This window comes from Felis catus, chromosome C2 (genome assembly GCF_018350175.1).
Source record: "Felis catus isolate Fca126 chromosome C2, F.catus_Fca126_mat1.0, whole genome shotgun sequence".
NCBI classification, from domain to species: domain Eukaryota; kingdom Metazoa; phylum Chordata; class Mammalia; order Carnivora; family Felidae; genus Felis; species Felis catus.
The window spans coordinates 9948567-9971639 of record NC_058376.1 but is presented as its reverse complement, the minus strand read 5'-3'; the positions used below and the strand labels follow the sequence as shown (position 1 = coordinate 9971639).

At 44.4% G+C, this 23073-nt stretch overlaps 1 protein-coding gene and 1 long non-coding RNA gene across 2 annotated transcripts in view; one reads left to right on the top strand and one right to left on the bottom strand.

Moving 5' to 3' along the window:
- LOC109491637 overlaps positions 1–23073 on the bottom strand; it is a 309568-nt gene that overhangs the window by 27585 nt on the left and 258910 nt on the right. The window lies entirely within an intron of this gene.
- On the top strand, positions 3517–12892 carry LOC123379866. The gene is made up of 3 exons (XR_006584814.1): positions 3517–3742; positions 10588–10733; positions 12769–12892. It is a non-coding gene; the product is annotated as an uncharacterized LOC123379866 (long non-coding RNA).

Sequence of the window (23073 nt, the reverse complement as noted above, 5' to 3'; positions counted from 1 at the left end):
ACAGTATATGTGTTTTAAATGCACTGCGTGCAAACACACGGGCACGCGTGCACACACACTTGCCCATCATTGTTCACCACCGGTGTGTCCAGAGGCTAGGAATTCGGCTTGCTCTCTGACCGCAAAACTCATCCGAGTTGGAACCCGCTTTTAAGGAAGACAGATAGCTAGGGAGTGAGGGTTTCATCGTGCTCTTTGAGTGCCCTCACCCCTGCCCCCACATCTTTGGGGAAAAAGTGTTAGTGTCAGTTTTATGAGATGCCGAAACCCTCCTTGTACATATTCTGCCCACATTATTTTTTTTTCAGGAAGGCTTTTGTAAACGTTTAATAACAAAAGTGATGTGGCTGCGACCCTTAGTTAATAAAGACCTCTTCCTGTGGCAGATGTGAAGCCTTGATAATAAAACCATAGCCATCTTTTCACGCATCATCTCTTCACCCATCATCAAAGTGCCCAAGTGCTCGCTTTAATCTTCCGCGTCACCAAAAACTCAACCTGCTCCCTCCAACCACCAAAAGACCAAATTGTTATATTTCTAGCAACAATCCCTCTCCTCGGGAATCCATAATTTTCAGCTTATGGTAAATCTTCAATAATTTAGATTTCCTGGGGGAAAGGCAATATTAAATTAGAAGGTAATTACATAGCTTTCGACATAAAGGTCTTGTTATTATTGTTACCTAAGTGCATTCTTTGTTTGGAGAAAGGTTAACCGTATGTGTATCAAGTCAGTTCCTAACAAATTTCCTTCCACAAAAAAGATGAGATGCACTTAGAGTAGCTGTATGATACAAAGAGACTCTTCTAAGAGGTGGAGAAACCATGTAAGCTGAACATTTCCTGGAAGTGTGCTTGACTGTGTTTTCCAAGCTTTAGTCCTTGCCCAGGTGATGAAAGCTATGTGTGAGTGGCTTAGGAAATGACAGTATTTTTATGGCAGAGTGAAAAATGGGTCAGAAAGCAAGCTTTTCCCATTGTGGTTTTTTTTTTCTTTTTCAGCATCCCCCCCTCCCATTCTCAAAAATAAATAAAATGACATTTTTATTACTAATGATGTACAAAATTGATACTTAGAGACATTGAAAAGAACACAGCCATATTTTCAACCAGAATGGATTCTCAAAGAAAAAACTAAAAAAGAAAACCATACTTCTGTCTCCTCCCCATCTCCTCATTCAACAATAGTTGGTCAAACAACCGTGATGTGTTGCCTTCAGGATAGAAACCTAACTTGCATGTTGGAGCTTGAAGGACATTAAGTTTCATAGTGTGTAAGTAATAAGTTGGTGGCCGGTTCTCTCTTGTGACACAGGGTGCCCCGTTCAGGAAGGGACTTTGAACGCTCCTTTATGCCAACTGAACTGCTCTGTACAGAAATCTCCACACGGAGGCAGATGTCGAAGTCGAGAGTCAGAACGACGCGCAAAGGTCATCGTGGCTAACCAGAGCCATGGCATTGCACCCACCAGCCACCTGCCAGTCTCTGCCATCAGAGTCTAGATGAATGGTTTCCCCCTGGAGCAGTGCCTGGTGCATTCTGTGCAGCTAGAAGGGTCAGTCCCCAGGCCAGCTGACTCGTTTTGTGAGTTAAGCCGGGAGACAGATTTCAACTCAATATAAGGAAAACATTTTTGGAAGAGTCCGCTGTCAAAAGTGACAGTGGTGCTTGGAAGGCAGTGAGGGCTCGTTAGAAAGGGTGTTCAGGCACAGTGTGCCCTACCTTCTGGCAGGCACTTTCAGAGAAAGTTTGAAACTGGCCTCTGCCATGGGGCATCTCTACGGTTAAGTCTTTTCCCATCCCCGACGGTCAGGAATTCATCATTCAAACACCAGTCTTGAGGCTTCTGAACTTGGAATTGAGGCATGGGGGCCCTGTACAGCAATGGAAATGGAAACAGCTATTTTGACAGTTCTCAAACTTAAATACAGGGGGTGGGGCAAAGTTGGGGACCCTCTCTCAGAAAATAAATAATTGTCACGGATGCAATTTTCTCCCTTTTACCCCCTTTTACCCATTTTGGGTATGTTGCATCATACCCAATTTCCTCTTCATGCCAATATTTCAGAAATCCTTGGTGACTAAGCCACATCCTTCCTTCTAAGAGTAGTTCAAAAGGTCCCAGACAAGACCTAAGAGGAGGTAGGAATGGTCTGTGGTGTGTGTGTGTGTGTGTGTGTGTGTGTGTGTGTGTGTAGATGTGCAAAAATGTGTGTATTTTTTCAAACCTGCTTTGCAAAGTCAAAAAGTACTCCTAACGTGCACATGTATGGGACCAGTCCTGCCCTCTATGGAGATGCTTCCCACCTCCCAGAGGAGCAAGGCAGGGTCTGGCCATCAAGGTGGGGCATCTGCAACAGTGGGTGCCCATCTACCCTCTCACTTTCACCAGAAATAAAGAACTGGAAAAACTTGAGCCCCAAATAGTATTTCACCAGATACTGAACCCAAAGGTCCTTTACTCTCTGCTATGGAACTCAAAAGGCAGTGTGGTCACCTAGAAAGATCATGGTTTGGGGACTTCATCACTCATGAGTTCAAAGCCAGGTCAGCCACCTCGTAGCTGTGAAACTTTGGCAAACCCAGTCGGGGCGAATGCACACCAGCTTCCTCATCCGCAGACTGGGGACAGTACCTCCTACGCCTCGTGTCGATGTGAGGCTTAACGAGTTAACCCGTAAGAAAGCTCGGCGTCTGGCCCCTGGAAGTACACGGATTCAGGTGGTTCTATTTCAAAACAGTTCTCCAAACCTTCTGTCTGGATGTCAGAGCAACACAGACAAACGGGCATGCACTTGAGGAGGGAGGTACACTTCCTTGACAAACTCAGTTACCTATCAGTGGCCCCTCACAGACTTCCAGAAGCCTGCTTGCCTTCCCTGAACCTGTTCTCCAACTGGCCTCACTCAGGCTTTTCCATGTTTTGGACAAAGCAGTCAACTTGGTCCGGTTGATAATTAAGATAGTCTGCATTTTTGCCAACATCAAGCTGTGGGATTCATCTGAGGCACTCTCCTTATGCAAACTGACGAAATGAACCATTTCCTAGATAATTCAAGCACAAATGGAACGGAAAATTCAAAATACCTCTGCTCCCAGCTATCTGATCGTTTCAGGCAAAAGGTACACTTGAGCCTGAATCACATCAAGTGTAACTCCTGCTTCACTTGGCGTGGGTACAGGGGGCTCACGGCTTCCTGTGTCACTAAGGAAAGTCGGAAACGCAACAGAGGAAAAAAGCGTGACTCCAAAGAAGCATTTCCTCGTCGATGCAACACTGAACTCAAAAGCCAAACGGAGCAGCGTTCCTCAGCTCTCCAGGACACAAGATTTCCTATAATATTCTGTTAAGTCCCAAACGAGCTACATTCTCCAGAAGAACAAAGGATGCTAGGGGGTCTGCAGAAGGCGGCATCCAGCAGTCCTTCCCGAGGGGCACTGGGACCCTACCCACAATGGTGCTGCCGAATGCTGCATCCTTCCAGGAAACGCGGCTTCGGGGAATGATGTCATAATGCTGCAAATATCAACCAGACCATGTGACCTCCTCCCTCCCAGACCACCCTGTCCCCCTCTCTGTCTCCCAGCACGTGGAGAGCAGAAGAGCCAGTTGGGGGAGGAGCGAGGGTGCCTGACAACAGGGAAGGCAAGGAGGAGTAAACCCACCCCTCAGTTGATTTTATGATTGTACTTGGGGAAAAACAACATTGAACCCCTCGAGAGTGCTTTGACGCATGCATGGTAAGCTCCATTCGTTTTCCAGGGCAGGAAAAATGCAGGTCCCTCGGGTTCCCAGAAGGGCTGGTTCTGAATTGAACTCTGGGGAAACTTCCTGCAAGTGCCCAGTAAACAGTTTCTCTGTGGAGTCACCCAGTGGTGGTCTACTCCCCTCCCCCAGGAGGTGAACGAAGAGTAATGTCTCCACTCCCCCGTGTACCAGATGTGTGGCCCCAGGAACCCTAGGGCATCTACCTAAGTCTTGCTTTTCACATGTGCAAAGGGGACCATAAAGCCTGCCTCAGGGCACAGCTGCCACCCGATGATGTGGGTGGCCTTGGCCTCCAGAGGATGTTAGACGCAAGCCAGCCTTCATTTAGGGGACTTGTTTTTCCGAGATCAGCTTTATCATTCTCTTTGCTGACGTTACCCCCTACCCCACCCCACCCACCCCATTCTGAAGATAACAGGCTTCCTTTTTCTGCCCCGTGATGGAAACGCGAGTATACGGGAAATGTATAAAGAAAAAAACAAAAATCCACCCTCCTGTAATCCAAAGGATACATCAGTAAAATTTTCTTCTGGTCTTTTTTTTTAACCTTTTTTTTTTTTTAATATTTAGGCTCATATTATTTAGATAACTTTTATTTTCATTTCATTGTATATTATTTTATTATGACTTTTTTTGTCCTGTCGCTGGAACTTTATCTGTAATATTTGCGGCTTGTGTGTACGTGTGTGATTATAAACATAACACACACAGCCTAGAATCTAGCCATAACCTCGTTGTTTTACGAGAAGAAAAGGAGCACGTAGAATGCCCAAACCAACCCATGGCCGAGAGGAAGGTCCAGTCCCCGGCATGGGAACAATTGTAAATTTCAGATGGTGAAAACCTTTCTGGATTAAGCCATATGGCAAGTGTATTAAGGGTTACATCAACAGCCACTAGAGGAGGTCCAGGATTTGATTCTCTTTCCTGCCCGTGCTCTGGATGATGTATGAATCGGACTCAGAAGTCACTGACCCCCAGCTATAAGATGAGGGGGAATTCTTGAAGAGCCACGCAGACCCGCAGAAAGCCTGGGATGCTGTTAAAATGTAGCGCTCCAGCCGGATTCACAGCAGATACGACTTTTATGCATTTATTGAAAGGTATAATTGTGTTTAAGAAAAACAAAAGGAAAGGAAAGAACATGACTTGACAAGGGTTAGATGTCTTTTGAATAGAGGCCTTATTAACAGCCAGTGGGAGAAAATGCTCAGACTTTGGAAAATAATAATCCCCTATAATCAAATTATTTAAAAGTAACTACTGAGAAAAGTTGGTGGATGTTTCGTTGTATTTCTCTATATACATCTTAATAAAATTTGAATCATGGACACACATTTGAGTGAACTTTGAATCCAAAGCTTATACAAGTCTACATTCTGCTTTTTATTTCACTATAGATCAAGCATTTTCACATGTGACTGAAATTTCTTCCAAACTCCATTATAATGACTGTAAGATATTCCATCGTGTGTCTGGAGCAGAATTTACATCATGCTCATGGCGGTTGGACGGCTTTCCAAATGTTGCACGCTCACAAATATCTCAGTAATGAATGTCTGTGTTGAAAACTTTGCTTAGAGTTTCTTGTACTTCCAAGGAGGAGATACCTCATGGTGACTTCTGAGTAAAAGGTGTGAGTTCTGTTTTAAGGCTCTTGCCAATGGAAGTTTCAGAAAGATCCTTCCACTTACACCCCCCTGAGCAATGGCTGAGGGCATCCACATTATCACACCCTTGGCTAAAACTGGCTTAGCCATGACTGATCTTTGCCAGTGCTGTGCAAAATGCCAGTATGATTTTAATTTGCATTTCTTTGATTTTATTTCCTTGATTTTGATTTACGGTTGCATGGGAAACACTTTATTTGCACTTGGTTATTTCCATTTGTATTTCTCCTGTGACTTGTCTTCATGTCTCTTGCTAATCTGGCTATTGGGGTTTTTATGTCTTTCTTACTGAGTCGTGAGAGTTTTCCAAATCGCATGATTGCTGAGCACAAGTTGCTTCATCTCATTTGATGCAAATATAGCTTCTCATTTATCTGCCTAACAATGTTGTTTATGGTGTTTGTGACACTCATATATCTCTGATATTTTATTGCTATATATCTACTTTTTGGTAACTTGTAAAATTAGTTTATGCTTAGAAAAGTCTTTCCTAATATTTGACAGATATTCGCCTCTTGTTTCTCACACCATTTTTAAAATGGTTTATAGAGGGCTTAGAGAAATACCGAGTTCAGGAATTGTCAGAAGTTTAGAAACCGGAATTTCAAAAGTCGGTTGACCATTAGTCACTGAAGCAATGTTGGCAAGCTGGCTGTTGCTGATTGAATTTTAGAAGCATGGAATTGTCACCCTCAGAAGATGAGCTCATACAATGTCGTCGGTGGCTTAACTGGTTCTGTTGATCATTCTGTGACCAAAGAATTGCCAGTCCTCTCCCCTCTGGAATTTGTAATATAGAAAATTTTTATTCTCAACATCTATCCATCTCTTTCTCTTCCACATCTGTCTCCCTTTCTTTCCTCTCTCCTATATCACTCTTCATTTCTCTTTTGTGCTCATGTATATAACGTCTTCCATATCTATCCATCTCCCCAACTTTCCTGTCAGCCTTCTGGTCAATGGATCTATATCTTACCATCTTCTAGTGACGTGTGTCTCTTTACTATCTGTGAATCCGTCTGACCTAAAGACAAAGCATGAATTGATGGCCTTGTCCCCTACCCCACAGACTTAAGCTCAGTGGTCCCTTGGTCTCCTCTGGCTACCCTTCACTGAGAGCATTCTTTACCTATTCAGGGGTCTGATCATCTGAAAATGCCAATATTCCTGAATGTTTTGGTTCAGTTTGTCTGTCATTCCCTAACACCATACATGAAGATCACAACTTTTGAATAGGCAGTTTCTGAGATGTTTTCCGTCCCAGGCCCTTTCTATGGCTAGTCACATCACAGGTGCCACACACACCAACTTTTCCCATCTGCCTTAAGCACTCTTACGGTACCAGGAACTGCAGTCCTGGAACATTTAACATTGAGAGGTGATGAGAAGGGATTGTCTCTGTAAGGGATATTCCGATCCAGGACATCTCAACATGCAGTTCCTGGGGTGCCTGGGTGGCTCAGTTGGCTAAGCTTCTGACTCTTAATTTCGGCTCAGGTCACGATCTCACAGTTTGTGAGATTGAGCCCAGCGTCGGGCTCTGAGCTGACAGTGGGATCCTGCTTAGGATTCTCTCCCTCTCCCTCTCCTTGCTCCCCACTCTTCTCTCAGAATAAATATACACACTTAACAAAAAAGCACTTTCTGATCAGGACCAGCTGGCTCTCCATTTCTGCCTCGTGAAGGTGCTGAGACCCTGCAGGAGATATTGGCTGTGACTGTGGAAGGAGTTCTCACCTTTATGATGTGATGACGTTCTTTACAGACATAAAGGTGGAAGTTCCTTGTTAGATCTGGCAAACAGTCACACGGTCCTAGTTTGGGGCTTTGCTTAAATCTTTTTACACATAGCTCTTCATTAATTAATAATATTTGAACGTGCCTGGAGAAAGATGCATATATGGCACTGGTATCTATCCTAGAAGGAAAATGTCATTTGTGAAAGCTGGATGTCCCATGAGTATAGATGGACCCTAGGATTTTTATTCATTTTCCTACTGCTGAACCTCTGGTTTCTCCATATATTTTCTCTACAAAGGACATCTTTATAGATGAATCCTTGCCCACATTATAGATTATGTCCTAAGAACAGATTTTTAAATCTCTAATCAGTGAGACAAAGAAATGGACATTTTCAGATTCTGATTCTTAAAATATACCAAACCGCTTTCGAGAAGCTCTTTGCGATTAAAGGGCTTACCAACAGTTTTTCAGAGTGTTTATATTTAATTTCTGATAATATTATTGGATTTTTTTCTGGTAACATAAAGTTGAAAAACAAGAGGTGACCAGCACATTTAAAGAGACGAAGGAATGGGATGGGCAGAAGAGTAAACCGTGCAGAATGCATGCCCTTGAGAAGCTTACACTCCAGTGGGAAAGGCTTGGCACAGCAGGTGCCTTGTGGAAGGTAAAGACAGCAGCTAAAGTCCACAGATGGCTGGGACTGTCCTCCCTGGGCCGTTCTCCCTGGGACCTTGGCGTCTGAGCTGAGGCCGGGGGAGGGAGCAGTCTTATCTAAAAGAAGAGTTTCTGGGTGCGGGTGTGCCCCGGTGGCTCAGTTGGTTAAGCTTCCATCTTCTGCTCAGGTCACCATCTCACGGTTTGTGAGTTCGAGCCCCGTGTCAGGCTTGTTTTTTTTCTCTCTCAAAAATAAACATTTAAAAAAATTATTTAAAGGAATATATTCTCAGGCAGAAGAAAGGTGGTGTGCAATACACACTGAGGCCCGCACAAATTGTGAACTTGAGAAACGGAAAACTTGAGATAAAGAGGTGCCCTTGAGACCCAAGGGCAGAGGCAGGGCCACACAGAGATTTGTGGAGAATTCAGATTTGAATTATCATCAGCCCCTTTTAGAGAGTCTTGGTAAGCAGAGTAAGCGTGGTCTAATGGATTTTACTGTATGTTCTCTGGTCTAGACTAAGGGAGATCACATTTATAAAAATGACTCTACTTGCTGAGGAGAAAACAGACCATGAGGGGCAGGAATGGAGGCAGGGAAATGTGCTGGGGTCGTCACATGGCTCAAGAAAGTAATACAGGGCAGTGAAGATGGTGAGAAAAATCCACCAGATCTGAGATACAAATCAATGATGAGCCATTTCTTGGTGTATTTCCCATGCAATATTTGGGACATATTTATGCTTACATTTTTTGTTGTTTATCTGAAGTTAAAATTTAACTGGTGTCCTGTATTTTGACTTGCTGTGTCTGAGACCCTGACATGAGACATTTCAATCATTTTAGTGGAGGAGATTTCGGTTAAGACTGAGACAGAGCATTTGGTGTGGTAGGAAGAAAACGAGGTGTGATGCTTAATTTTGTGTCGGCTGGCTGGGCAATGGTACCCAGATAATAGTCAAACATTATTCCAGAAGTTTCTGTGAGGTTGCTTTTGGATGAGATTAACATGAAATTGATGAACTTTGAGTAAAGCGAATTGTTCTCTATGACGTGGGTGGGCCTCATTAAGTGAAGGGTTGAGTAGAATAAGGACTGATCCTCCTTCTTCCCTCCCCCCAGCAAGGAGTTCTTTGCACCAAAGGATCTTTGGACTTGACCTGCAGCATTGGCTCTTCTCTAGGCCTCCAGCCTGCCAGCCCCCCTGCAGATTCTGTACTGACCACCTGAGCCAATTCCTTAAAGTAACTCCTCTCTCTCCCCCTCCCTCCCTTTCTCTCTCTTTACACACACACACACACACACACACATTTTATTGGTTTGTTTCTCTAATAATATACCACGGGTATGTGGTATCCCAGGACCACAGAGGGGAAAGGTTTAAAGCAACAAAAAAGTGACTTGGCAAAGGTGGCTTATTGGCCACTTTGACATAAGCCATGATATAAAAGAACATGGTATCTTATCATTTGATTTGTGTTTATTTGATCACTTGTGAGATTTTTTCATAATTATTAACCATTGCTGAGTTTTTTGTAACTGCAGCTTCGCAGGAATGTGGCAAGGCCTCTCTTTTCTGACCCAAATGTCTATGATTTAATTTTGGCAGATGCTTTTGGCGCCCTGTTTAGCAAATAAACGTAATGCCAGGTAGCAGTCAATGCGGTGATGAAAAGCGAGATAAGCAGACAGAAAGGGGACAGGCAAGGGCTGTTATTGAGGAAAGGGTGCTCTCTGGGGAGACAACATCTGAGCAGAGACCTAAATAAAGCGGATGAAAGAGAGAGGACACTATCTGGGGGAAGATCAGTGAAGCCAGAGAACAGCCGTGCAAAGGCCCTGAGGCAGGAGCAGGCAGCATTCTTGCCTGGGACAGGTAGCGAATTACAATGAAAAGAGCTTAGAATTGTGGTAAATTCTTGTCCCAACCCTGCCATTAACCGGCCGCTTCCAGTGGAACAATTCCCTTCTCATCTTTCAGTGTCAGTTTCTGAATCTGAAGAACAATGGGAGTGGAGGAGTGGCTCTTAGGTCCTGGCCCGCTCTCACACCTTATAATTCCAGGGATGGAGGAGCGCTGTGATTGTCACTTTTTTCCCTCAGCAGGGTCTCATTTTCCATGACTGCAGTTTTACGTGTCAGCCTCTACTTGCCCACTGTGCTGAGGCTTTCAGACGGGTGGAGAAATATTTTCTCGAGAGGTTGAACTTTGGAAAACAACTGTGCTGTGATGTGGGACGCTTGGTCTGAGAGGAAGAATGGAAGGCCTGCTCTCCTCCCCACGTGCTGGAGTCTGGCATGCGTTTGTACACGGTCTGTGAAGGGCAGGGCCTGGCAAGACACTGTTTTTCCCCAGAGAAACGAGTAGACTGTGAGAAAAAAAACCAGAGCCTTGTAATTTATGGCTCTGTGTTAACAGTGAGGGGAGTCACCACGCGAAGCCATCTCTGCCCTGATAAGAGGTTGCTTTGGAGACAGACCTTCGTGAAGCATAGACATAACAGCGCATAGATGGAGACCCCATTCTCCTTTGTCTTTGGGCAATTAAGAGCTGGTGGAGGAAAAACAAACGTCCGAGTTCTTTTTAATGACTGCTACGCGAACTAAAAGAACACGTTTGCTTTATTCTGTGGTCGAATTTGCCAACATATTGAATTTTTTCATTTTGCCCCGTCTGAAAAAATCAAGAAAATTGGCATCCAGTGCAGCCTTCCCACAACTCTTTTTTGTTTGTTTGTTTTCAGGACAAAGAAGAGACTTCAGCATGGAGAACAACATGAAAATGGGAAATGAATGAAAAAAAGCCTTCGTGTCTGCCTTATGGCCCCGGGCGGGATGGACAGAATCTTACATGGGAGGGAACGTTCTCTTCCTTCCTCTGAGCTAAAAGGTGGGAAAACTCTGAAATTATCTTGCGAGAAAACCTGGGTCTTCTAGCCAGGGGGAAGGAAATGACCTTTTCAGGCTTCCTCCAGTCTGTTTACAGGCCTAAGGTCAAGACTGGAAGGGCTGGTGGATTCTCAGTGTCTCCCCTGAAACTGTGGGAAGGTGTTCCGAGGATTGAAATTTGCATGCAAAGCAATAGATATTCAAACCCACGCAGCCCCCCTCCATGTAACAGAGAAGATAAAAGCTGCTTCCTTTCAAAGCTTCAGGTTAAAGATGGAAGAATCGGCCAACATGTAATCGTATAGCGGAGCACTCAGAAAGGCGAGGAGGGAAGTCAATGATATCCAAATATCAATCTGCACTTAGGAAAAAAAAAAATTAACCCCTGAAAAACTACTGTGAAAAACCCAAGGAATGTCTCTGTCTAAGGTTCTCAAAGGAGCGGGCAGCGGGGGGGCTGGGGGGTAGGGTGGGCGTGGGGAGTGGATTCTGACTCCGGGGAACATGTGTCAATGTCTGGAGACATTTGGGTCATCGCGGCTGGGAACGGGAGAGGTGCTGCTGGCATCCGGTGGGCAGAGGGTACCAGGGATGCTGTTGAAGGACCTATCATGGGCAGGACTGTCCCCACAACAAAGAAGACCCAGCCCCAAAGGTCAAGAGTGCCCAGGCTGCGAATTCTCGTCTAAGGATTCCATGCTGGCACTTAGACAGTTCATCTACTCAGGATGCTTCCCTGGCTCATCTTGAGTATTCCCAGGGAACTCCTACCCCAACCTCAAAGTGAAGCCCCAGGGCTTTTCCATGTTCAGCTTAGTGCTGGTAACTGCTTGGCCCAGTCTGTTAATTACGAAAGCCATACACCAAAGAAGGCCGGCCGAGAGAATAATCCCTGTCCGGGGCTAATTGATTCCCCCAAGAACCTCCTATCTGCTGTCTTTGCGGTCAAGGAGAGCCGATTTATGAGGGAGTTAAAACCTATCTGTGTCCTTCTTTGTAAATAAATTGTTTAGAGTTCTCAGATTTCTATCTAAATAGTTACAAACTTTATCGGGCCCTGCTGTAGTGTTGTTCAAAATAGGATCCTGCAATTATCACTCACTTGCCGCCTTGGAAATGAGACAGTCAGGCGCCGCTGGCACGGCCCCAGGACAGCATTCTGCTCCGAGATACCTATCAGGGAGAGTCTTCAACTTGATGCTTCCAACAGGGCACAGGACATTCTTTGTAATACACTTCTGTGTGTCCTGGGAGGGTTGACGAGATGAACTGACTGCTTTGTGTTTGTAACAGCTTCTTGAAAAGGAAGGAGCTGTGGGCTTGCCTCCCTGGCTCTGCGTGTCAGCTGCAGACCACAGACAGCACCACCCCCTGCTGTCCCGCATCCTTGGAGACCATGCAGGGCCCCAGAGCATGACGTGGTACCATTTGGTCAGCCTGGGACACCCGGCCCAATGGAGCTTTTTGTAAGGAACCATTTACTAGGCCTTCCAGTTACTTTGGTCTATTCAAGCAGGGGAAACACAGAGCTCTACTTCAATTTACCATCAACATCCCCTAACAATGTCAGGCCATGCCTGGCCAGTGTTTCTCTTTTATCCCATTATCACTACCAGTCACGTTGAGGCTGCGTGGGCTTCACTAAATCTCCACATCTGATCTATTTGTCATGAACGGTAGCCACTATTAAAAAACACCTAAGAGCTTGAAAATTTTGTTCCACTTATTTTTTAAGTTTACATTTTTATGGTTCTTTGTAGGATTAAGAAGAAAATTAAAATGGTCTGCTGATAATCACTTAATATTTGCATACACTTTTCTATGAATGCATTTATTTATAAGATTGATTTATACAACATACACTTTCTAAACTTGCTATTTTTGATTATACTGAAAGCAAATTTTCATATGATTCCATGCCTTTTTATGATATCATTTTATGAATGCATAATATCCCATTGTAAGTATGTAGGTTATCAAATTTATCGAAACTATTTTGTCGACTATTGAGGCTATTTTTAATGTATCTCTTATAGAAACTTCTGCAGAGCTCAAAATGGTCCAAACACCTAAATGTGAGACCTGAAACCATAAAAATCTCAGAAGAGGGCACAGACAGTAATTTCTCCAGCATTGGACATGGCAACATTTTTCTAGATATGTCTCTTCTGAGGCAAGGGAAATAAAAGCAAAAATAAGCCATTGGGACTACATCAAAATAAAAAAGCTTCTGCACAGCAAAGGAAACAAGCAACAAAATTAAAAGACGATCTACTGAATGGGAGAAGATATTTGCAAATGACATCTCTGATAAAGGTTAGTATCCAAAATATATAGAGCACTTATACAACTCAATAACAAAAAAACAAACCAATTAAAAATGGGCAGAAGACATGAACAGACATTTTTCTAAGGAAGACATCCAGATGGCCAACACACATGAAAAGATGTTCAACATCACTCATCATCAAGGAAATACAAATTGAAACCACAAGTGAGGTATCCTATTGCCTCACACCTGTCTGAATGGCTAAAATCAAAAACACCAGAAAAGAAAATGCGGCAGAATACACATACTGCTAATTCTCCATTTCATTTACTTTTTTTTTGATGCATTCATATTGTTAAATGTTAGGACTTTTGCCTTTTTTGTCAAAATGCACTAGCACACTGATAAACAATCATTTGTCAAGTGAAAAATTTCTCTGTAGATTAAATAAAGCAAATAACAGATTTTTTTTGCAATGGAGATTTTGCTACTTAGCTGAAAGCAATGTCTTCCTAAGTGCTACTCTAAAAAGTTGTACATAGTGACTTCCCTCCCACCAAACGGAGGAAGCTCCCAGAGAAGCCTTGCCCTTCTACGGGGGTCTCTTTATGTCTTACATTAGCTCCGATTCCCCACATGGACTAGAATTCCCACAGGGTGTGCCTGTACTAGTCACTGGAGGGACCATGTAAAATACTGTTCCTGGTGTGTTTCAATCAGTTCCGTGAATTTCTTCCACGATGCCCCAGATTCCATGTTGTCTTCACGTATCGACATTCAATGTTTCCCCAAAACTTAAAAACTGATACTGGCTTTCCAAGTGGGAACCTCCCCAGGAGAGATCCTCCTCCTTCCTGAACTTTCTTTCCTCAGTTGCCTGCCCTGCCACCCTGTACAGGCAAATAACTCCTAAAGGTTTGCCCCAAGAGGAGCCATGTCAGACCAGACTCCCCCGACACCATACCCCAGCTTTTTCATTCTGAAAATTACTTGAGAAAGTACAACAGCCAATGTACATGTGATTTATTATTGCTCAGTGCCCTTTCTATTTCTAGATATTCATCAAATTCCATTCAAATATGAGGTTTAGCAATATTATAACTAGATGGCTACAGCTTTCCAATGCATCACAAAGAAAGAGCCTTTGGGTGATGGTTGTACATAATGTGATTGAGTTATTTTGCTTGTCATTGTGTTACTTGTGCACCACAGTGAAACGTATTTAGCTGCCTATTAAATATTCCTGGATGTTTCCAGTGATTGTGACAACACAAGCCAAAACAGTTGGGATTTTAAATCATATTGGGTGTAATCATTAACATGATAGCCTGTCCTGCCATTTGCAATTATGTCCTCTGAAAAGCTGTGAGTTTTCAGTACACACATTGGTTTTCCTGGGGTGTGAGTCACATAGAAGGGGAAATACTTCTTCAGTGAGCTTGCTCGCTGACATCAGAAGTGGCAGAAAACTCCACAGGTGTCTGTATCCAAGTCTCTGTACTCAATACTGGGCACCCACAGAGCGCCTCCAGCCTCTCATCCCAAGAAACCAGAAGTACCACACAAGTAGGGAAGCAGCCGGGGCTTAGAAACAGAGATAGGGATGTGATTGTTATCGCTTATTGTATACGGATTACATTATCCTTCATGCCATCTTCCCTGGAGGGGAGAGGGGTCAACAGAAGAAGAGCCCATTACAGTAGTCAGTTTTGATCTTTCTGTTCTGCGTTTTGGTTTTTTAACCTATAAAAAGTATATTTGCGGGGCACCTGGGTAACTCAGTCAGTTAAATGCCTGACTCCTGATATTGACTCAGCTCACGATCTCACTGTCGTGGGATGAAGACCCACATCGGCCCTGTGATGAGCATGGAGCCTGGTTAAGATTCTCTCTCTCCCTCTGCCCCTTCCCTCCTCTCCCTCTCTCTCTCTCTCAAGGAAAAAAAAACATGTATATTTGTTAGAGAAGGGAATCAAAGTTATGAGGATTCTGGTTCAGCAATGACACCTGAATTATCCATCCACCAGCAGATTTATTGAGCACCCTGCTAACGTTTTAAGCCTCCTTGGTACCTGTGTCATAGAAGGGGTTGGAGGGTCAAAGATCTGCAGACACAGCTCTTACCTTTGAGGCTATCATTGCTAAGAGATTGGGTCCACTGCGTAAGTAGATTATCAATCAACGTGGAATTGATCATTATGAAATAAAAAGAAAGGACACCCCACACGGATGTGCTATGTGTAGATGGTAGGGCATCAGACTTGAGACAGACGTGAGGGTGAGTTGCCCATGGATGTAAACTCAAAAGGAAAGAAACCACCCCCGAATTATTTAATCTCCTTTTTTTTTTTTTACAAAGTTATTGTCTCTTTCACTCCACAGAGTATCACAGCAAGCAGAACATTAATATAGGCAGTAGGAATGTTAACAGATTTAAAATTCAACATGTTTCGGGGCGCCTGGGTGGCGCAGTCGGTTAAACGTCCGACTTCAGCCAGGTCACGATCTCGCGGTCCGTGAGTTCGAGCCCCGCGTCGGGCTCTGGGCTGATGGCTCGGAGCCTGGAGCCTGTTTCCGATTCTGTGTCTCCCTCTCTCTCTGCCCCTCCCCCGTTCATGCTCTGCCTCTCTCTGTCCCAAAAATAAATAAACGTTGAAAAAAAAAATTTTTTTTTTAATTAAAAAAAAATAAAATGAAATAAAATTCAACATGTTTCATCCAGACAGTCAATATTCTTAGTATATAAAATTAAGCGTTGCGAAAGAATTGTGCAAGTGGCCTGGGAGTTGCCGGGAACCAGGATGTGGATATTAATGTAATTGTGTCTTCGGTGCATAAATACCTTTTAGAAAAAGGATGCCAGAGGAAAAAAACCAAAAAACCTACCAAAATATTTTCCCAGTCCTTTCCTAACTTTAAGGAAAATCTAAATTTGGGACCAATCCTTAGAAAATAAGCCTTTTTTTTTTTTCATTAAAATATAAATATTTGACCTCAGGTAGTGCTATGGGCTGAATTGTGTGCCATGACATTCATCTATTGGAAGCCTAACCCCAGTAACTTAGAATGTCACTGTATTTGGAGATGGGGCTTTTTAAGAGGGGATTAAGGCAACATGAGGCCATCGAACGGACTCTAATTCAATATGACTGATGTCCAAAGAAGAGATCAGGACACAGATACATGCAGAGGGATGACCATGTGAAGACACAGCCAGAAGGCAATCATCTACATGCCAAAGAGAGAAGCCTCAAGGAATCAACCCTGATGACACCTTGATCTTGGATACCCAGCCTCCAGAACTGTGAGATGATTAATGTCTGTTGTTTAAACTCCTCAGTCTGTGGTGTTATGGCAGTGAACAAATACAAGTAGTGTTTCAAGAAGAAATATGGAACATCTCCAGCACAAAAAACGTCAATCTGGAGAGAAAAAAATGAACCCTGAGGTTTGGATCCACGGAAGGGTGTCTGTAATATAGGTATTGGGAAAGGACATGACCTTCCTTTGTGGGAAGTTGCCCTGATGCTCATATTAAAGAGAGGGTCCTGTGTCCTAAAAGCTGAAGGCAGACAAGGGAAAGGTTAATAAGAAAGCAATAAAGCAATAAAGTGTCTAGGTCCAAGGGCACAGTTTGCTCCATGAATCACATCCTAGACTTAGAGTCCCAAGACGCAGATTTCTATGGCTGGGACTCAGCATGTATGCGATTTGAGAGAGAAAATGAGACTTTGGGGAGCAGCACCTGGGGACATCAGCTGGGTGACTGAGCCAGGAGGCTGACGGGATAGCAGATTTGTCTTGGTGTCATCAAACATCAACTAAGGGCCTTTCCACCCCACAAACCAAAAGGGCCAAATAGTGATCGGACCTGGAAACAAGAGAGAAGGAGCTGTCTGTGGGAAGCTGAGAGGCAGAGTTAAGTTTCAAGTGCTTTGATTCGGACTTGAGACAAGATCCTTCATGACTCCCTCGGTGGGGTCTATGTCGTTCCTCTTAGACCTACCGACCAAGAGAAACAATTGTGTGACCTGGAATATATAGTCCAAGGGCATTTTATTTAAAGTTTCTTTTCCAGCAGCATTTCCAAAACATTAAAAATAAAATTAAAATAAAAAGGGGCGCCTGGGTGGCTCAGTCGGTTAAGCATCCAACCTCGGCTCAGGTCATGAGCTCACAGTTTGCGGGTTTGAGCCCCATGTCGAGCTCTGTCCTGACAGCTCAGAGCCTGAAGCCTGCTTCGGATTCCGTGCCTCCCCCTCTCTCTGCCCCTCTCCCACTTGTGCACGCTCTCTCTCTCTCTCTCTCTCTCTCTCTCTCTCTCTCTCTCACTATCCGAGGGATACAGGTATGCTGTTTTGAAGGGGCACATGCACCCCAATGTTTATAGCAGCACTATCGACAATAGCCAAAGTATGGAAAGAGCCCAAATGTCCATAGATGGACGAATGGATAAAGAAGATGTGGTATATATATACAATGGAGTATTACTCAGCAATCAAAAAGAATGAAATCTTGCCATTTGCAACTATGTGGATGGAACAAGAGGGTATTATGCTAAGCGAAATCAGTCAGTCAGAGAAAGAAAAATATCATACGACTTCACTCATATGAGGACTTCAAGAGACAAAACAGATGAACATAAGGGAAGGGAAGCAAAAATAATATAAAAACTGGGAGGGGACAAAACATAAGAGACTCTTAAATATGGAGAACAAACAGTTACTGGAGGGGTTGTGGGAGGGGGGATGGTCTAAATGGGGAAGGGCATTAAGGAATCTACGCTTGAAATCATGGTTGTACTATATGCTAACTAACTTGGGTGTAAATTAAAAAAAATAAATCAAATTTAAAAAATTTTTAAACATTAAAAAAAATTAAAAAATGAACATAAAAAAATAAAGTAAAAAAAATTAAGTGGCATTTCTGGAACAGGGAAAATAATGCAAGAAAGTGGAGGGTAGAGGGTCCTGGTCTTCAGAGACATGTCCTTTCTTGTCCTTGGGCAGAGATGGCAGAGAACCAAAGAGATCTTCCAATGGCATTGGCATGGTGACATCCTAATCCAGGCTGCTTATAGCGCTCTGTGGATGTGTGGAAGCAGGGGACAATAAAAAGTCTCCAAGAACAGGCATCTAGTGAGTGTTAGATGCCCTAGAGGAAGAGAAAGGCTGGTATTTCTACAGAACCTTCCCTGAGTCCCTAGCTCTCCCATCTAGCATCCAGTAGAACATAGCACAACACGACGGCCCTTGAGAAGCAGCATTTGGTGACGAAGGAAAATGACAAGAGTCTACTGTGACATTGGGAAAGGATCTCTCCCAGTGGGCATGGTGCGAAGGACAGGGGAGGTGCCGGGAAGCAGTCTTGGGGACATCATATTCTTTCCTGTATCAAAACATCCTACCTTTGCTTTTTGGAGGGTAATAAAAATGCAACCAAGGGCTCAAAGGAAAACACCTCTCTCTTTTAAAATCCAAGAACTGCTCATGTCTGAGGGTTGGGGAGATTATAATCACATCACTTTCTCCACATTTCATTTGATAACAGATTTGGCGTGATCATAGAGAAGCCCAATCTTTTGAGTCATATAGACCTTTAGACACGCGAAGCAGACAGGAACCACATGAGTTCCCATCCCAGCCTGTTCAAAGCATCAAGCCCTTTATTCTAGGCTAAGACTGGACCAGTGCTATGAGCTTACGCATTTGCTCCAAAACATTCATTCCTTATGGTTTTGCAAATTCCTTGTCTATGAATGCTCGTGTCCAAAATGCCCCTTTCTTTTTCAGGGCTTTTACATGCAGGAGCAGTTAGAAGGATAAGGCATTAACCAGTGTGGAGAGAGAGAGAGAGAGAGAGAGAGAGAGAGAGAGAGAGAGAGAGAGAGAGAGAGAGAGAGAGGTCTCACACATATGGAGAGAGACAGATCTATCTATCTAGATCTATCTATCTCTATATGTATATATATCTTACATAGAGAGAGAGAGACAGAGACAAACAGAGAGACAGAAAGTGGGAAAGAGAGAGGGAGAGAAGCAGAGAGAGAAAGAGAGACAGACAGAGGGGAAAAAGACAGAGAGGAGATTGGGAGAGAAGGAGAGAAACACAGAGTGAAAGAGATCTCTATCTATGTATATATATCTATATCTCTCTATATAAAGAGAGAGGGAGAGACAGAGATAGAGAGACACAGAGAGACAGAGACAGAGAGACACAGGAGAGAAAAAGACAGAACGGGCGAGAAACAGAGAGACAGACAGAGACAGAGAGACAGAGCTAAAGAGACAAAAAGAGAGACAGAGAGGGACAGAGACAGACGGAGAGGGAAAAAGAAAAAGAGAGAGAGAGAGAGAGAGAGAGGTCTGGAGCTCGGGCTCTAATTTGAGGCAGGAGCAGGGACCTTGAGGCCGCCGCTCCGGTCCTCTTGTTCGGGTTGAGTGCCTCCTGTCAGGATGTGCAGGCTGCTGTCCCCCTGGAGGGCGGCGAGCTCTGCTCAGGACGCAGCCCGTCATCTCATCCTCCCACTTGGGCTCATTTACCGAGAGCATCTCGAAAAGCCAGTCATGGGGAAAGGGGAAATGCAGAGTGACAACCCCAACACGCAGAAAGTTCTCTGCCGCCCCCGGCTTGTCAGCTTCACAAACAAGGGGGGGGGGGTGGGAGACACGCTTTTTCCTGCTGGCTAACAGCAAGCGCCGCTCAGCGGAGAGGGGCTGCGGGTCTGCACTGTGAGAGAGAGAGAGAGAGAGAGAGAGAGAGAGAGAGAGAGAGAGAGAGAGGCTCTCCTGCAGGTGCAGGCGATGTGGGTTAAGTGGGTCTCCAGGGGTCCCCTGCTCCCAGCAAAGGCCAGACCACAACAATCAGCGGGTTAGTTATTTACCATAACTGTATACAAAACCACAAGCATCCAGAGTTCCCTCAGATACGTCCGAGACGTTGTATATCTCTTTATTAAAGCCTGTCAGGGTTGGTACTGCGCAGCTCGCCTTGAATCCCAGCTAAAGCCCGGGCTGCCTGAGTGAAGAGCCAAAGCAGTCTGTCGCACAAAACACCCACAAACCAACAGGAGCCAGCATTTTCCTCTCCAGCCCACCTCTCCTCTCACTTTTTTTTTTAAAGTTTATTTACTTAGAAAGTGAGAGAGAGAGAGAGAGAGAGAGAGAGAGCGCACCTGGGAGGGGCAGAGAGAGCGCCCTCGAGAAAATCCCAAGCAGGCTCCACACCACCAGGGCAGAGCCAAACTCACAAACCATGAGATCGTGACCTGGGCCAAAATCTAGAGTCGGACACTTCATCGACTGAGCCACCCAGGCGCCCGCCTTTCACTTTTACTTAGAATTGATTTTTAAGTACACTTGAGTATTCAAGCTTAAAGCGATAGATGGCTGCAAGATATTTTAATCATTCACAAAAAGAGTATTAGCGGTGTGCGTGACTTCTCCGGTCTCCTTCACGTTCACGAACACAGCATGCGTCGCGGTGATCCATCACTATTAATGACGGCAAAGGCGGAACTTAGAGGTTCACTTCTTCCATCCTTTCCAGGCCTTTGGACTAAGATCACGCGTCGTGGCTCTTCTTAACTAATTTACTTATTTTCATTTTGCCCTGTTCCCCAATATTTTGCCTTTTCAAAGCAATTATGCATTCTATCACCTGGATGTCGTTTCAAGTTCTAAAGCCCACTGGCCAAGAAAACAAGCCAATCCATGAAATTTCAAGCTTTCAAACAGACTTTTTCTACAAGACAAGTCAGATGGAGAAGTCAGTAGTGACCAAGGCAGTGATGACCAGCAGGATGGAGGGGGTTTGCTTCCTATTCTAAATAACTGTCCAACTTGAAATTTGACTGTGGGCCAACCACCTTGTCCAGGTTTGTGCAGGATTTTCCCAGTTCTAGTACTAAAAGTCTTCTGTCCCAAGAACACCCTCAGTCCTGGGCAAGGCAGCTGCCCACCCTACTATGCCAGATTCATTCTTTGGCTCAAGTACACGCTTTTAAGATGTCAACAGTAAGGGGCGCCTGGGTGGCTCAGTCAGTTAAGCGTCCGACTCTTGGTTTCAGCTCAGGTCGTGATCTCACGGTTCATGAGTTTGAGCCCCGCGTCCGGCTCTGCACGGAAGGCAGCACAGAGCCTGCTTACGATTCTCTGTCTCCACCTCTCTCTGTGCCCCTTCCCTCTCACTCTCAAAAAAAAAAAACAAAACAAAACAAATAAGCTTTTAAAAAAGATACCAAGAGTAAGACGTAAGAAGACGATCAACCGTGAACTATGGCATGAATTAGGTGGAGTGGACTGCCCGCTGGGAGAAGACCAGAGAGCCCAGGCCAAGGGTAAGCTGGACATCCACGTGTCACTGCCTCTGTGAGTTCGGAATAGCTGGAAGCCGTCTCTGCAGCTGCTACTTAGAGCTGTAGGAATGTCTGTCTCCTGGCCACCTTCTTTGGGGCTTTCCCTCCCCTGGAGTGCTCACAGTCTGGTTCAAGAGCAGGACTCTCCCTCCAAAGAAACTGGCAAGACAAAAATGGCCAGGCTGCACTCGACAAAGGTGGAGACTGCCCGGAGAAGAGCACAACTCTGTTCTGTCCCCACCTGCCCTGCTGGGCCCCTGAGCTCCCCCTCTGAGCAGCAAAACAAGGGGAACCTCTGCAGAAACTAGATCATACAGCTCATGTGCACAACCCCCCCGGACATCAGGACATCTGAATGCCCTTTGGCCACCCTCCACCCCCGGATCATGATGCCTTTGTCCCCTGAGTAAGAACAGCAGAACGTGTACTCTACGCATTTCCACTCACTTCCTTGGCATCTTTCAGACAGAGGTAAAAAAATGAAAAGGAAAGACATGAGATAACAGAAGAAATGAAGGAAGTTCTGTCTACATATAAAAAAAAAAAAGACATGTCTTCGGGGCGCCTGGGTGGCTCAGTCGGTTGAGCATCCGACTTCAGCTCTGGTCATGATCTCACAGTCTGTGAGTTCGAGCCCCGCATCGGGCTCCGTGCTGACAGCTCAGATCCTGGAGCCTGTTTCGGATGCTGTGTGTGTCTCTCTCTCTGCCCCTCCCCCGTTCATGCTCTGTCTCACTCTGTCTCAAAAATAAATAAACGTTAAAATTTTTTTTTTAAAAAGACACGTCTTGAGATTTCTGTTGGAGGGAAACCCTTTGCCCTGATTTTTAATTGTATATAAAAATACAATTTATGAATTGCCCCTGCTTGCTGAATTTCTCAAGTAGATCAGTGATGAGGAACTTCTGAGATACAGGCTCAGTGCACCTGGCATGTTTATCAGTCATCCACGTCTTGATTTTGGCTCAGGTCATGATGTCAAGGTTCATGAGATTGACCCCTGCATCAGGCTTTGTACTGACAGAGTGGATCCTGCTTTGGATTCTCTCTCTCCCTCTCACTCTGCCCCTCCCTCTCTCTCCACTCCCCCTCCCAAAAGAAATAAACTTAAAAAAAGGTAACAAAATAAAATAATTTTTAAAAATCTCTAAACTTTCTTTAAAAAGTTTAGAAGTTGAAAACTGTCCAATCCTTGTATTTTGTAGCTTATCAAGGACAAGTCTTTTGTGTTTATTAGGATTTTATGAATAGGAACTCTCAGTACTTATTTAAATATTGACTATCAACTGAGATGAAAATACAGAAGATGTGCTAACAACATTTTCAGGTGAAAAAAAAAAAGTTGGGAGAGACATCTGGGTAGCAGAATCACGACTGTAGAAGTCCACAGCAGACTGGAATGACTGAATAAATGTAAGGTCTTAGAGTGGATTTCAAGCAGTCAAGTCCACAGCGTGCACTTGTCTGGTTCTAAAGTCCCAAAGGTAGGCAGGGTCCCTGAATACAAAAAGCTCACAGCTGGTAGAAATATCAAATGCGGGCATGACCTTATCACAGAACACCATGTGCTCACATCCGCTGTGAAATTACAAGGTCTCTTCAATGGCGCCCTTTTCCCAGGAGAAGACCTGATGATTATGGAGCCACCAGACTTAAGACAATAAATGATGACTTCAGTCCCAGTTCTTGCCCTTGAACAAAACATTTTTTTTTAAT